At 43.4% G+C, this 13,407-nt stretch overlaps 1 protein-coding gene across 5 annotated transcripts in view; it reads right to left on the bottom strand.

Annotated features, from left to right (window-relative positions):
* The window catches only part of raraa (retinoic acid receptor, alpha a), a 139,475-nt gene that overhangs the window by 111,310 nt on the left and 14,758 nt on the right, over positions 1–13,407 (bottom strand). For 3 of the 5 annotated variants that reach the window (XM_084938018.1, XM_084938019.1, XM_084938021.1), the window contains exon 2: positions 10,887–10,929. The exons of the other annotated variants lie outside the window; for them this stretch is intronic. The gene's annotated coding sequence lies outside the window, so the exon portion shown is untranslated. The remainder of the gene's footprint in view (positions 1–10,886; positions 10,930–13,407) is intronic. 5 annotated transcript variants of the gene reach the window in all.

Raw genomic sequence — 13,407 nt, 5'->3', positions numbered from 1 at the left:
TCGCCTGCTAAAGCAAAAAGCAGCTTCTCTATCGTTTCAGCAAGGCACAGCGGTGGTAGCTGCTGTTGTTAGGAGAATGCCCTGTGTTCACCCACAACTCGGCAACAGGAGGCTACTTTATATACTGTTTGTGACAGCTTTGTGGTAATAATGGAGCCCAGGCCCCCGCTAGTACAAGTGGCATGCTCAGTCAAGTGAGACTTTGCCTAAGAGAACACACATACACACAACAGGCAGCCTCCTTCATGCCTAATGAGACCACTGGGAGAGTGGAGAGCAGGAGGCAGGGAGAGTGAAATGAGTAGAGGGAAGAGAGTGAGGATGGGAAATAAAGGGTGAGCGAGGGAAGAGGAGTGGAACAACAATGGCAAGAAGGGAGTGAGAAAAAGAGACACAGAGAGAGCAACCAACTGATTTTCCAGGTTCGGGATCATAGAAAGGAGAAGAAGGGAAGAGGTGATGACCTGGATTGCTGCCAAAGAAGAAAGAGGAAGATGGAGGGGGAGAGCAGGGGGCGTGAGGAAAAAAGAGGAACGAGGGTGTGAGAGAGAAAAGAGATCGGGGGGAGGGGGAGTTGAGGTGAACCTCTAGGCTTAGCGGCGGGTGGTTATGCAATGTACACAACGCAGGAGTGCAGGGGGAGATCAAAGACATGGGGTGCATACATAACCAAATTTGACACCATAGTGCAGCAAGTGATGATGAGCAGGAAGGGGGGGGGGGGGGGGTGTGTGTGCAAAAAACTCACTAAAATATAAAGAGAACAGGCACTTCCTGGGGATAGAGCTAGGGAGAAAGAGTACATTTGGTACAGGGTACACATTGTCTTAGTACAGTAACAGAAAAGGTAATGACAGAGGGAAAAAATCCAAAAAGATGGAAGGGGAAAAAAAACCAAAAAAAACCAAAAAAAACACATGTCCATGCTTCCCTAACTTTGCCTCTAGCACTACAGCATCATCTGCTCATCCGGGCAGGTGCACATTGCAGGGTGTGTGTGGCTGTGTTGGGGAAGGGTGTAAGTGAGTAAATAACTTGCAGTCCAAAATGGGAAAAGGCTTGAATGTCCAGTGACAAGAAATCTGGACAGACAGCCACAGCTGAGCCTTTTGGTTTTGCTTCCAGAGAAAGCAGAGGATAAATTATTAATAGACGCTCAGTCTAATTAAGTGAAGATGGGCCACTTGGCTTCAGATTCCCTACAACAGGTGAACGCGCTGATTTGAACCCCTCAGCAGGTTTCAGTCTCAACAGATGGCATTTTACCTGGACCACTTTAATAAATTCTGCTTTATTTCGGATGTGGGGTGGCTTTTAGGTCGCCACTCATGAATTTAGTTGACTTTGCTGTTTCTTTTTATCAGGAAACAATCCTAAGCTTCTAAGTATGGATGAACAGAGTTTCAATTCACCTAGTTTAGAAGTTTTAAAACACATTTCTACTGCAGGACTGCCAGAGACACCCACAAAAGTGCAGTCACTTTCTTGTGGAAAAGGAACACGCTGCCTCAGTCCCTGTGTTTATTGTGAACAGTCCAAAATGGATTTTCTCATCAGCCTTCTGAAAACACGCCAGTTTATTTATTTATCATGTTCTCCGCTTCCCATACCATACAAGCCTCAAACGGGATGTAAATATTGCATTTGCCAACTGCCCCGATATTCAACATGCTCATCTCATCTGTGACAAAAATCTTCTGGTTCTATAGAACAATTCTGCTTGAACAGCCTGTCACCACTTCCGGCGGTCCACATGCCACGGCTAATCCCTCTGAGACCCACAGGAAGGCTTTGGGATCATTCTGTATGAGAGCTGGAAAAGACAGGAAGCTGGCATGCGTACATCGTCTGGGTGAAAAGCAGTGGAGGAGGGCTACACGCTCATCGGGAAAGCTTCACCTTTCCTCTACATAAGGTATACACAGTTTGACAAAGAGCTGCTGGTGTTGCTGTTGGATAGCGACCTTGCTGACCAGCTAAGCTATTCTTACATGTGTTTGACGCATAGCCAACGGTTATTATACCTTTGCTTTTTTCCAACATACTGCTGGTTGGTGACATTTAGAGAAAACAAGGGGGAATTTCCACAAGTTCAAATCTGATTATTCTATTAATGCTTAAATTGTGAGTCAGCTGAATCACTGTGCCTAATATCAGCCCGTGGCCAATTTATAATAAGGCTTGTTGATTAATACAATTTTATTTTCAATTATGTTTTGGTTTCCAGTCATTATGAATGCAGACTCTCGCCAAAACAGGATGATAACTTACCACAGTTCTTCGATTGGTTTCTGAGTAAAACCTCCCTGCCTTTTTGGAGCACATGCTGTTCTGTGCAATTCTCAGAAGCAAAGCAGAATTCAGCATCAACACAACCTATAGAGCCACAAAAGCCATAATAGCCGCAAATACAACTAAATATATATATATATATATAGGAAGATTAAAGAAACAATAGCGCTGAATGCTTTGTCTTTATTGGCTTACAGTGTATAAAAAGAGTCTGAATATAAATGTAGTAGAATTGCTCAGTGTGTCAGTACCATATAGTATAACTGAACACATAAGAGTTATTAGCCAATATACCTACTAGGTAATAATTCCAGTGAAAACATGTTTAACTTTGGCAGCAGGCGCAGCCAATTAGACCATACCAATGCGGCACAAACACCGAGTGTCAGGCCCTGCCATTACGAAGACAACTAACGATAAAAACCTCAGCGCAGTCACAGGGATAATATGCTCAGTTATCATTCAATAAGGCAATTCAATAAAGCAATTCTCATCTATAAGACTGTCACGGGCACAGCACTCATTCCCAAGGAGCCTGCAGGCAAGAAACAATACTCAGGTGTTGAAATGACTCTTTGCTACATTAAGATCAGTAAATACGTGCACTTTCCCACCAGGGGAGGTAGACCTTAGCAGGATAAGTATATACTTTAATGAACACACACAGAGGCCAGCGTAGTGCGACTAAATCTTAGTTACCGACAGGCAGTGTAAAAGGCAACACCCAGAACATGTCCGCCCGGGACTGTATATATTAAACACAACTCCTTCATCTCGATAAATCTGGAGTGTGCAGGAAAGTCCTACATCACTGTATACAATACATCAGTGAGTGCTGTCGTTAAAGTCTTCGGTCCCTCCTATTCTCTCGCTCACTCCTCGGGGGTTTCCAGTGGCTGTCCGGAGCACACGTGTTTTGGTTTACCTAGAGCGAAGCCCTATCTGAGGCCATGTTGAGAGCAGACTATGGGCTTTGTCTGTGGCACCATTAATCAACTGTCCTTTAACAAAAACAGAAGACCAGATGAGAGACAAAGGGAAGAGACGTGGGGGGTTGGCTCTTATTTAGGTAGAAAAAAGGCAGAGAGGGTTAAAAAACAAGGAAGAGAGGAGAGAGAGAGAGAAAAAGTGTGTGTGCATTTGTGTGTGTGTGAGTGTGTGTGTGTGTGTGTGTGGTGGGGGGGTGCTTGACCCAGATCCAGGACTTCAATCAATCAAGTAGCAACAATAACAAGCAAAGTTTTCATGTGGCTTGACTGATTAATCAGGGTTTTCTTAAAAAAAAAAAAAAAAAGAAAGAAAAACACATGAGTCATTTTTATCTCTTTCTGTCTTTTTTCAAGACTGCAGAGTTACTAAGTGAGTCTTTTTATGCCGGCTGCTTAGGTCTTCATGCTGCAAGGTTTTGGACATGGAGCCCTGAATCGTTCACGATTTAATGACAGTGAGGCCTTCACTCCATGCTACAGCGGAGCGATTTTACTGAAGGTCTCCAGCCACATTAACAGAGCCCAGGAAGGCTTGACAGAAAGACTGGACGGACACTCCAGACATATGAAGGCAGGGCTTCTTTTCTAGTAAACAAACACGCACTGTTTTACACACATGCACACACAGTATAGACGCACAGCGTGTCACGGCAACAGGCTGTGTAGCAGCCCTCTGAGACCCTGCGAGGTGCCGATCGATGGGGATTGAGTGCAGACAAGGAGGCATTGGGATCGATAAAGGGCCGTTACAGAGATGTGCCTAGTGGGACATAAGAGAGTGCAACGGGGGAGAAGATACATCTGAGGCTCTTGATGCTGTCTTTTTCACCTCATCGGTGTGAGAATGTACTTACTCCCCGTGAGTACTGGGACATACGCACACACAACAGAAGAGCTTTACATACTATACATAACATGTGCATGCACACCCAAACTATCCCAAGAGACCTTTTCTTAATCTCCCAGTTTCACTGTTCTCATATAGAGTCTTCCTGTGAGGGAGGAGGGGGAACTTTAACTCACTTTTGGTGCCATCTTCTCCATTTCCTCCACATTCCTTTAAACAGTCTCTCTCCCTGTGCAGTGCACTGTCACCAGTTCAGCCTGACCAGTGCTCTGTCAGTGGAACAGCTTGATCCTAAGACTTTCTGTCAGCCCCTCCTCATCCTCCACGCCCCCCCTCCTCTTCCCCCCAGCTCTGCTGTTTGCAGAGAGCACTGACTGTTCTATTCTCGCACATGAACGCGCGCGAGCAATAGGGGAAAACGACAGCATTGTTACTTCCACAAAATATGTGGCAGTGACATAATCCCCGACACTTCCTGTTTTTACATGTTCTTGAGAAGTCCACAATGATTTTGCATAAAGGTTTACTCTACCAGTCATTTCAGCTGTGCAACTGGCCCACTGCAATTGCACGCAGCTGAAATTACTCGTGGAAAGGGTTGATATGCATGCAGTACAAATTTTAAAAAAAAATTAATGCTTAAGCCATTATTGCCACTCACTGAGCTGAAAATAACCACTGTGACCACAACTTTATACTCCCAAATTGTTTTAGATATAAGGTCTTTCCTGGCTCAGAGGGGCCCATCGGTGTTTGCTATGTACAGCTGAATGAGTGTGCATCTATATTATTATATTTTATTTTATTATTTTTAAACTACACACTTGATTGTGACTTTTACTAAACAGATTTCACATAAGTCCTACAAATATACTACTGACTATGAACCATCAATGAGGTGACAACAAGAAACTTGGTAATTTTGCTTGTAAATACAGGTGAAACAGAGCAGCAGAGCAGCCAACACTGTGAGTCAGTGCTGATTTTAATCAGACAGCTTCTTTGTTATAAAATCAAGACTGAAGAGAAGTAGTCTGAAAAAGGGTTTAAAAATATAAAGGCTGCTTTACATTAGCTTCAGTGGGCGACCTTTCATATCAGTCATATTACAACAAAAACAGGAAGGTATTGGAATGAAAACAGCTTTGTTTTCAGTTCAGCTGCATTACAATAGTGTTCTGTGAGCACAAACAGATGTGACTTCAGCTGTGACCTGTCAACCACATGTCAGAGTCACACCTGACTTTCCCCTTCGATCGTCCCTCCTTGTTGCATTTATTCTAGCAACTGGATGAATACTTTGAAAAAATGCACACAATACTGACCAATATGTCCCGCTGATCAACATTTAAAACAAATACATAATGCAGTAATCAATGTCAATCGACTGGGTTCTATCATGTGTTAGTCTAAAGGTCTAATTAAAACATTATGAAAGAAACTAAGGTCATCATTCATCATTATAAAATCTTGTGCAATTTATTCTCTGAGCTTGTCCTCTCAGAGCTTGGTGCTGAAAAAAACTTGTGAGCTGCTGGTTATGAGCATTGCTGCTCATTGGTGTTTATGAGTAGAATAAATAATTATCTTTCACTCTCACTTGTCAGGCACAGAGTCACAAAAAATAAAAAAAACTCAGCCCTGGAAGTGGTTGGCACGCAAGCAAGACGCAGACAGACCGCAGACTGAGAGGTGTGCTTCCCTATATCGGTGAGAAACTTCAAGCTAGCACATCAACTTAATCACAATAGTTTTTTTTGCTGACATCAAACTTGAGCAATGCAACTCTGAATTTTTCTAGACATAACCAGCCAGACTTAAGGGGTGAAAACACAAATGTCAGAGACAGACAATCAGCAGTCTTTAGCCTTACAGTTCCACAGCAAGTCTACATGAAGTCCGACTGTGCCGATCTGTGACAACAGTGCACATTAATGGAGCATTTCCAGTAGTGAGAATGTGGCTGGAGCTACACCTGAGAAAAGGCAACTTGGATAGTGTCCCAACTTGATTCTGCAAACACTGCCCCAAGATTATGTGAGAAAAGCTCTGGAGAGAACATAAGATTACCTCTTAGAATTCACTCTTTGTGTTTTGTTTTGTTTTGTTTTGTTTTGTTTCTTTTCTTTTCTTTTCATGACCAGAATGACAGTCTCGCTTAATCATCTCATTAAAGTTGTAAACGTTGACACATGTTTTAACATGAGGGAAAAGCCCGACTGTCCAGCTACGTACACACTCGCCTGGATATGCAGGGGAAATGTGATTTTCTTTTTGTGCCTGTGTGTGTGAAAGAGAGATCGACAGGAAAGAACTAGAGAATCTGGCTTTAAAAAAAAAAAAACTGCAAACAAAAACCCTTTGTACTAGTGTTAAGGATACAGCCATCTAGTATATCCCATGCAGAATACATTGAACATATTTCATTTAATGCCCACCCCAAGACAGACAGAAAATCCAGCCTGTTGAAGTACTTTAGTGTGCCACTATTCCACATTATTACAGGTGCTAATCACATGTGAGAGCACACAGACGAGCTGCTGAAGCAGATGACTGAAACCACCGAGGCATTTAATCCTCCTAGTGAGAACTGAAGGAGGCGAAGGGTCTTCTCCTCCTACTCGCCTGCTCCAGGAGCACCGCCCTTAAAGGACGGTTGAAAATAGTGCATTTGGATGATGTTATGGAGAAGGACTATTAAAAGTCAGGCAAATGCCTTTACCAGTGCTTATGAAACTGCACTGAGGTGCCATGTTGGCTCCTGCAAGTCCTGTCCAAAAACCTCCTCTGTGGTTGATCAAAAAGAATACTCAAGTGCGCGCACACACACACACACACACACACACACACACACACACACACACACACACACACACACACACACAGTTTCTGGCCTCAGCCAGAAGTCCCTGTTGGTTTGGAAGGCCACAGCGGGCTATAACAACTACAGCCTGGCCAGCCTGTTAGTAGTGGCCCCTCTGTTTCAGCAATCTGGGTTCTCTTTGCCTTTGGACAGGGACCAGGTCAGGCTGCACAATACACTACTGTGTTTGAAGAGGGTGAGTGAAAAAGAAAGAGAAAACTGCAGACATCTGAGTTTTTTTCTGCACACAAATGCATAAATGCGACATGTGCAAAACAATGCATGTTTTGGTTGTGCAACTGTGTGGGTATACGTTATGACCACTTTAGCCATCGTGTCCCCTCTCTCTTTCATTCCAGACTGCAACAACTGCATTCGCTCCGATCTCCCCCAACCGCCATCGCTGCCATCATTACATCATCCTTGCTTTGGCTTTTTGCTCACTCAGCACAAATTCGGGGACCCCTGGCTACAGTTCCCCTCCCCTAAGCATGAAAGGTGTTTTTTGGATCTGTCAGGGGTTTGTGCAGGAGGAGTAACACACACCGCTGTCAGTCTAGAACAACACAATGAAAACAGACTGCAAATACAGAGTGGCCCTGTGCCCTATGATGGAAAGCCAGCAGCACCTGTCCCTTTAAGATCTATTTCTCACAGCTTGTGGGTTCTGAGCTGAGCATGCTAGCCTGAGCTGGGCTGCGCTTCGCTGTGCATGTATGGTAACGGGGGGGGGGGGACCGCGCCGCCCAGCCTGCCAGCCCACCACAGGGAATTTGTTTATGTTTCCTTGCTGCCAAGTTCCTGTCAGGAGGCGCCCCAAAGAGGAACTGCAGACTACTCAGTACTGTTAGCTACGCCCTCTCGCATAGAATGACTGGGGGTTTCTGCATCCAGTATCGAGTAGTGATTTGTAGCAATACTCAAATCCAGGGAGGTCTCTTCATCAATTTTAGCGCTCACACACACACACACACACACACACACACACACACACACACACACACACACACACACACACACACACACTTCAAACACTCCATCTGTTGTTCCAAAAGCAGCTCTGAGAGCAACAAACTTCATAAAACATGTTCTAACAAAAGGCTTAATTTATGAGCCCCAAACAGATTAACATCAATTTTCGCAAAACACAGTGCATAAAACAGCACAAAGCATAGTTTCATTAAAGCAACACTTTATGAGTGGCACTTTGTTAGGCTCGTGGATAATGGGTATTGTAAAAACTGAGCACCACCACATAAAAACATAGTAAACAGGATTGGTAAACTCGTGGGCATTAATCCAAGCACTTGTGGGAAAAAGAGCTAAAACGAAATTACTCTCCCACTAATGCAAAAGAGCACTGCGACTTCCAACGACGCACACACATTTTCCCAAATCATTACAAAAATATGATGTACCGCTTCCAGTGAATCAATAACTGCAACACTTTAGCACATTAATACAGAGCTTTAGAGTGACATAGCCAATGCACGAGCAGCCTAATTTGACCAGCGCGGTCAGCAAGTGTTGGAAACTTTCATTTAAGCACGGCAGATCTCACCAAGTTTGTTTCTGGATAAAAAGGAATGAGCTATTTTTTGTCTTTGTATCATATATGTGTAATGTCCACTGTGTGGTAGGTGACGCAGTGTTTTCCCATGAGCAGGTGATGAAAGGAGTAGTGAGACAAGGCCCCAAAACTAGATGTGGGACCCACGATGGTGCGACACAGGAAGAGATAGGGCGGGGCGGGGGGGGGAGTACAAAAGATGGAAGTATGGATGGAAAGATGTAGGCTGAGATTGAGAGCAGAGGGTGAAAGTCAAAGAAATTTTTAAAACAACAACAACAACAAAAACCCAGGAAGCCATTTACGTTAGCCTGGATGGCCACGTGCTGGCATGTTTCACTAACTTTTGACTGTGCAGCCAGAAGCTGGCATCTGCATTTGTTTGAATGGGATTAACGCTGTGAAATTGCTCAAATTTGTCACTGTGGTTGGAGTATTGAGCATCACTTCTGCTATTTTGTCCTTGGTGAGGAAGTAACATGCCACGCAATGTCTTGCTAGTCAAACGCCTTACAGTAAATGAGCTTGGCAGCACAACACATTAACTGAGCTTGAAGTAGTTTAGCCGACAATTTAGATCGGTTATTCGATAGTGAAAAATTGGAACAGCAACATAATCGCACCAAAACTTATAGCCAGATTTACCACAATGACAGGAGAGAAATTACCATTAGAGCCACTGGAGTCAGCAGTTCACTCCATGAAGTTTCATCAACAAGAAAAAAAAGAAGATCCAGAAAGTGTTATAGCCTGGCAGGTAAACACAGATCCAACTGTGTCCAGCCTCTGAGTGAGACTAAGAAGAACCATTACATGTAAATAACAGTGTATAGCTATGCACTTCAACTTCCCTTAAGTTTCCATGTATGGAGTAAAAAAAAAAGAAAAAAAGAGAACAACACTGTGAAAAATACAGGACTCCTACTCTAGACGGAGGGAGAGGCAGCGGGCTCGGCAGCCACCACCGACCTACCGCACAGAGTGTGAATCATTAAAGGCATGTGTTCCACATCAACTGCCGGGGCCTCTTCCCAACCCACTTATGAGACTGGATCTAAATTATGAAGGGAGGGAGGGCAGCAGAGGGGGAAGGGGAGGGGAGCTTCAGTATAGTTTTACATTGAGATGAAAACCCCAAACCTGCTAACTCGGAGATAAAGTACAAAATGGCTGCAACTATCCTCTGCCAAGTCACAGAGTAATGGCTTAACTGTGTGATTTCCACAAAATGTGATGAAGTTAACATGATGAAGGCAATAAACAAAAAACTGAACAGCTTCAATTTGTACCTTTTTTTTGGTCTATCTTACAAAAGCTAAAAACACAACACACGGACGTCTTCTGTGGGTGTGCGTCTGTCCACAAAGCATATCTCTGTCGTGTGGGTATGCCATGACGGAAGTGATCTGCAGAGAGAGTCTGCATTTTTCTGGGTATTGGCTGGCATACTGGTACACACAGCATTCAGTTTGCTTTTGCTCAGAGGCTGGTATGAGGGCAGGTGCATGTCTGAGAGGAAGAGATTACCTTTCTCCCAAGGCCAGGAAGAGCCGGTTTAAAAACAGGACAGAATGGGACAAGACGGGACAGGACAGAGGAGTAAAACAAGTCTGTACAAACAGGACAAAACCAGACTGAGGAGGACAAACTGTGATCTTTGATTGGCTGAAAGAAAACTGGCCAACCTTAAGCTCCGTCCTTTCAATCACTACGATGAAAAGAATTTGTCGAAACAGTACAAAATGACAGAGAAGGGATAAGAATAAACTAATAGCAGTATTCTTTTAGCTGCCAGTCTAATACAAAGAACCAAAATGAATCTATATTCACACAGCAATGGTCCGTGCACTTCAACCCAATATAGCGAATGATGAACGGCTGTTTGTGTTTGGTCTTTGTCACTTTAATATGACAGGGCAAATCTCCCCGCTGCCAACTCCAGCTCTGATGCAACAGTCCCTGCCCCATCTCTGATGCAACAGTGCTCATCCTAATGCTAGCAGCACGCAGGGCACAAGACACAGCACCCCCTCCAAACAGACCCACAGTGTGTTTGTGTGTCTGTGCAAGGGTGTGTGAAAAGGATTGGAAAGACTTTAAAAAGTCAGCTGTCCACAAGCTTGAACTTTACCCAGCCAGCGAAATGCAGACCATGTGTCATGGGAAAAACAAATGACAACAGAGTCGACCTCTCCACGACATTAATATGGCAAAGAGCAACGCTTATATAGAGACATGCGTGCGAAAAAATTGGTACACACAAAGTGTTAAATGTGGAAAACCGAAATTACCCGGAGTCAAAAGCAGTGACAAATTCGGGCTTACCCCAAAAACGTCAATCTCGCCGTCCTTGAATCGATTGTGGCTCCTAAGAGAGAAAAAAAAAAACAGAGAGAGAGAGAGAGAGAGAGAGATTTGAAATCGAGAGCTTTGTGGTCCTTTATCCACGTGCTGCAGACTCAGTGACTCCCTGGCTTTCTGGCGCAGAGCTGCTTTACTACATGAAAACTCTTACACACTTTTTCCCCCCTCTCATTCTCCCTATGATCTCCCCACCCTTTTTCAATAGATTGTACTGTCTCACTTGCTGCATTTGTGCCCCAGACATCATGTGAAAAGTGGAGTAAAACAGTGCTTTTGTGGTGTGTGAATTACCTAGGGCCTAGGCAGGCACAGTAGTGCTTATGGCCACAACTCAATTACAGCAATGTGAATCAGGTGGCGGCCTAGAAATCCCCTCAGCCTGATGCACAAATAGGGACACAGAGGCGCCTTCATTGCCAAGACAGAGACAAATCTGAAGTGGCGTGTCATCTTTTCATAGTAGAGCAGCTTAGCCGATGCTGTGCAGATGAATGGCTGCTACAGACAACGATCTAATGACTCTGGTTTTCAGCAAGTGTATGAATGCTTCCATTTTGTTTATGCAAACTGCTCAAATATTACAAGTGTTTACTAACAGGTCTAGTTACAGATCTAAATTGAAAGAGTCACATGGTACTTAGGCTATCTGATAAATGGCACCTTTGTGCTGGAGAAAGCATGGAAAACGCTTTGTGGTATTGTTTTTGAACCAAAAACAACTAGCTGGAAATTACAGAACGGTGGTTTGTAAATGTTAAAAGGCACTTTCATGGATGCAACGTAAATACCAAACTGCACAATCACGGTCAATCATATTTGAATAGAAAATTGGCTCACGTCAAAAGCAGTGAGCTTATCCTGTCTCTCTCTTTCTGAGGGGGGGGTTAGCAAATCCGTCCCCAAAAAAATGTAGAACTGTGGACCAGGACAGGGTTTTCCAAAAGCAAGAGAAACCAATGACATTTAAAACTGTGGTCTGTTTGGGTATATTTCACTTCACTTGTCACAGTGAGAAAGCAAGTTCCTTACACTTAGTTAACAGCAAGCTGTGGCACAACAGAGCTTTTCTGACAGCCAGGCTAATAGTCGCTCTTTAGAAGGGTCAAGATACTGCTGGAGGAAAAAAACTAAAGAAAACAGGGAAACACCATCCCTTGAGGAAGAAGTGGCCTTTTATAGGCAGCAAATGAATTTTGCAGTAATTTGTTATCACAAGCTACCAGGGACAGTGAAACAACAGAGCTTTAAATATAGCATTTTTTAAAATGTATTTATTTATTTTTTACACAAATAAAGATTTGGGGTTATTATAAAGAATGGCTTCATTTGCATACAACTCAATTACAAATGGCTCTCAGAGACACCTTAATTTGGGGTTAATCAGGAAGCAAATTTACAAACTAACATCAAATGCTTGTCTACAATTTCTATGGTCAAAGAAATATTGCTCACATCCTTTTACTACACGCTCACCTTCCTCCTGCATGTGCACAAGTCAAAGATGTGGCAAAGTGAAAGGACTACGAGCATTTCGAAGCCAGCTTCATTTTTAGATGTTTTTTCCTATGAACTTGTCTTTACCTTAGACTTTTTAGTTTTAACCAAATAATGATTTACCAGTGTAAAAAGCAGTTAGCGAGCACAAAGGTGACATAACACAACAGATAAAGGCTCAACACTTACACTATTGATTGCTATCTTGTTTGTAGGCTGATATGACTACGCAGATATCACCCAAGTGTGATAAATCTGTACATCCCTACATGCAATACTTACACTTTCCAGAACTACAGGATATGGACACATACATCAAAATATCTTATTCATTTTGAGGTGCATTGTGAATAACAAAAAAGTAGTTTCATTACCCATTCCACCCTCTACCCATCAGTTGGTTTGTGCAGAAGCTCCTTGTGCCATTTCCTGTTTTGTTTTGTTTTTTAAACACACCCTTACTTCCTGTTTATGAATATGAATGGTATCTAAATCATGTGTTCCTACTGGTCCTGTAGAGGAAGAGCAGCATAATTTCTAGAAAGATGAAACAAGGACAGAGTTTGTGTATGTGTGTGTGTCTGTCTGAGCCTCCAGCCTGCACTGATGAGAGTGGAGTGGACAGGATGAGCCCAAGGTAATCGCATCTTTATCCTTGCTGATGGGTGAAAGCAAGTCGCTGTAGACGCTCACCTTAAACACGAAGAAGAACATGGTGTCGTCACTGTTGACGCGTGGTTTCAAACCAAAGTTGATATCGCCACACATAGGAGGCCTTGAGTGCTCAGGAGCTCGCAAGGAGTCTAAAATAATAATTCAGTGGGGTCACCCATCCTGAGTGTACAGCCCAGCATCTCAGCAACTGTAACTATGCTCAGGGTTGCTCAACTGTTCAAGGTTTAAAAGGTTTGATGGGAAGCAGTCCAAGTCTCAAGTAAAATTATCATCGGCCCTTGGATGTTCACTTATTCACTGTGACAGCATCGCC

The sequence above is a fragment of the Perissodus microlepis genome, chromosome 8 (genome assembly GCF_051167445.1).
Source record: "Perissodus microlepis isolate ML-2025 ecotype Zambia chromosome 8, ASM5116744v1, whole genome shotgun sequence".
Classification (NCBI taxonomy): Eukaryota; Metazoa; Chordata; class Actinopteri; order Cichliformes; family Cichlidae; genus Perissodus; species Perissodus microlepis.
The sequence above is the reverse complement of the archived record's forward strand: the minus strand, read 5'-3'. Positions and strand labels throughout refer to the sequence as shown.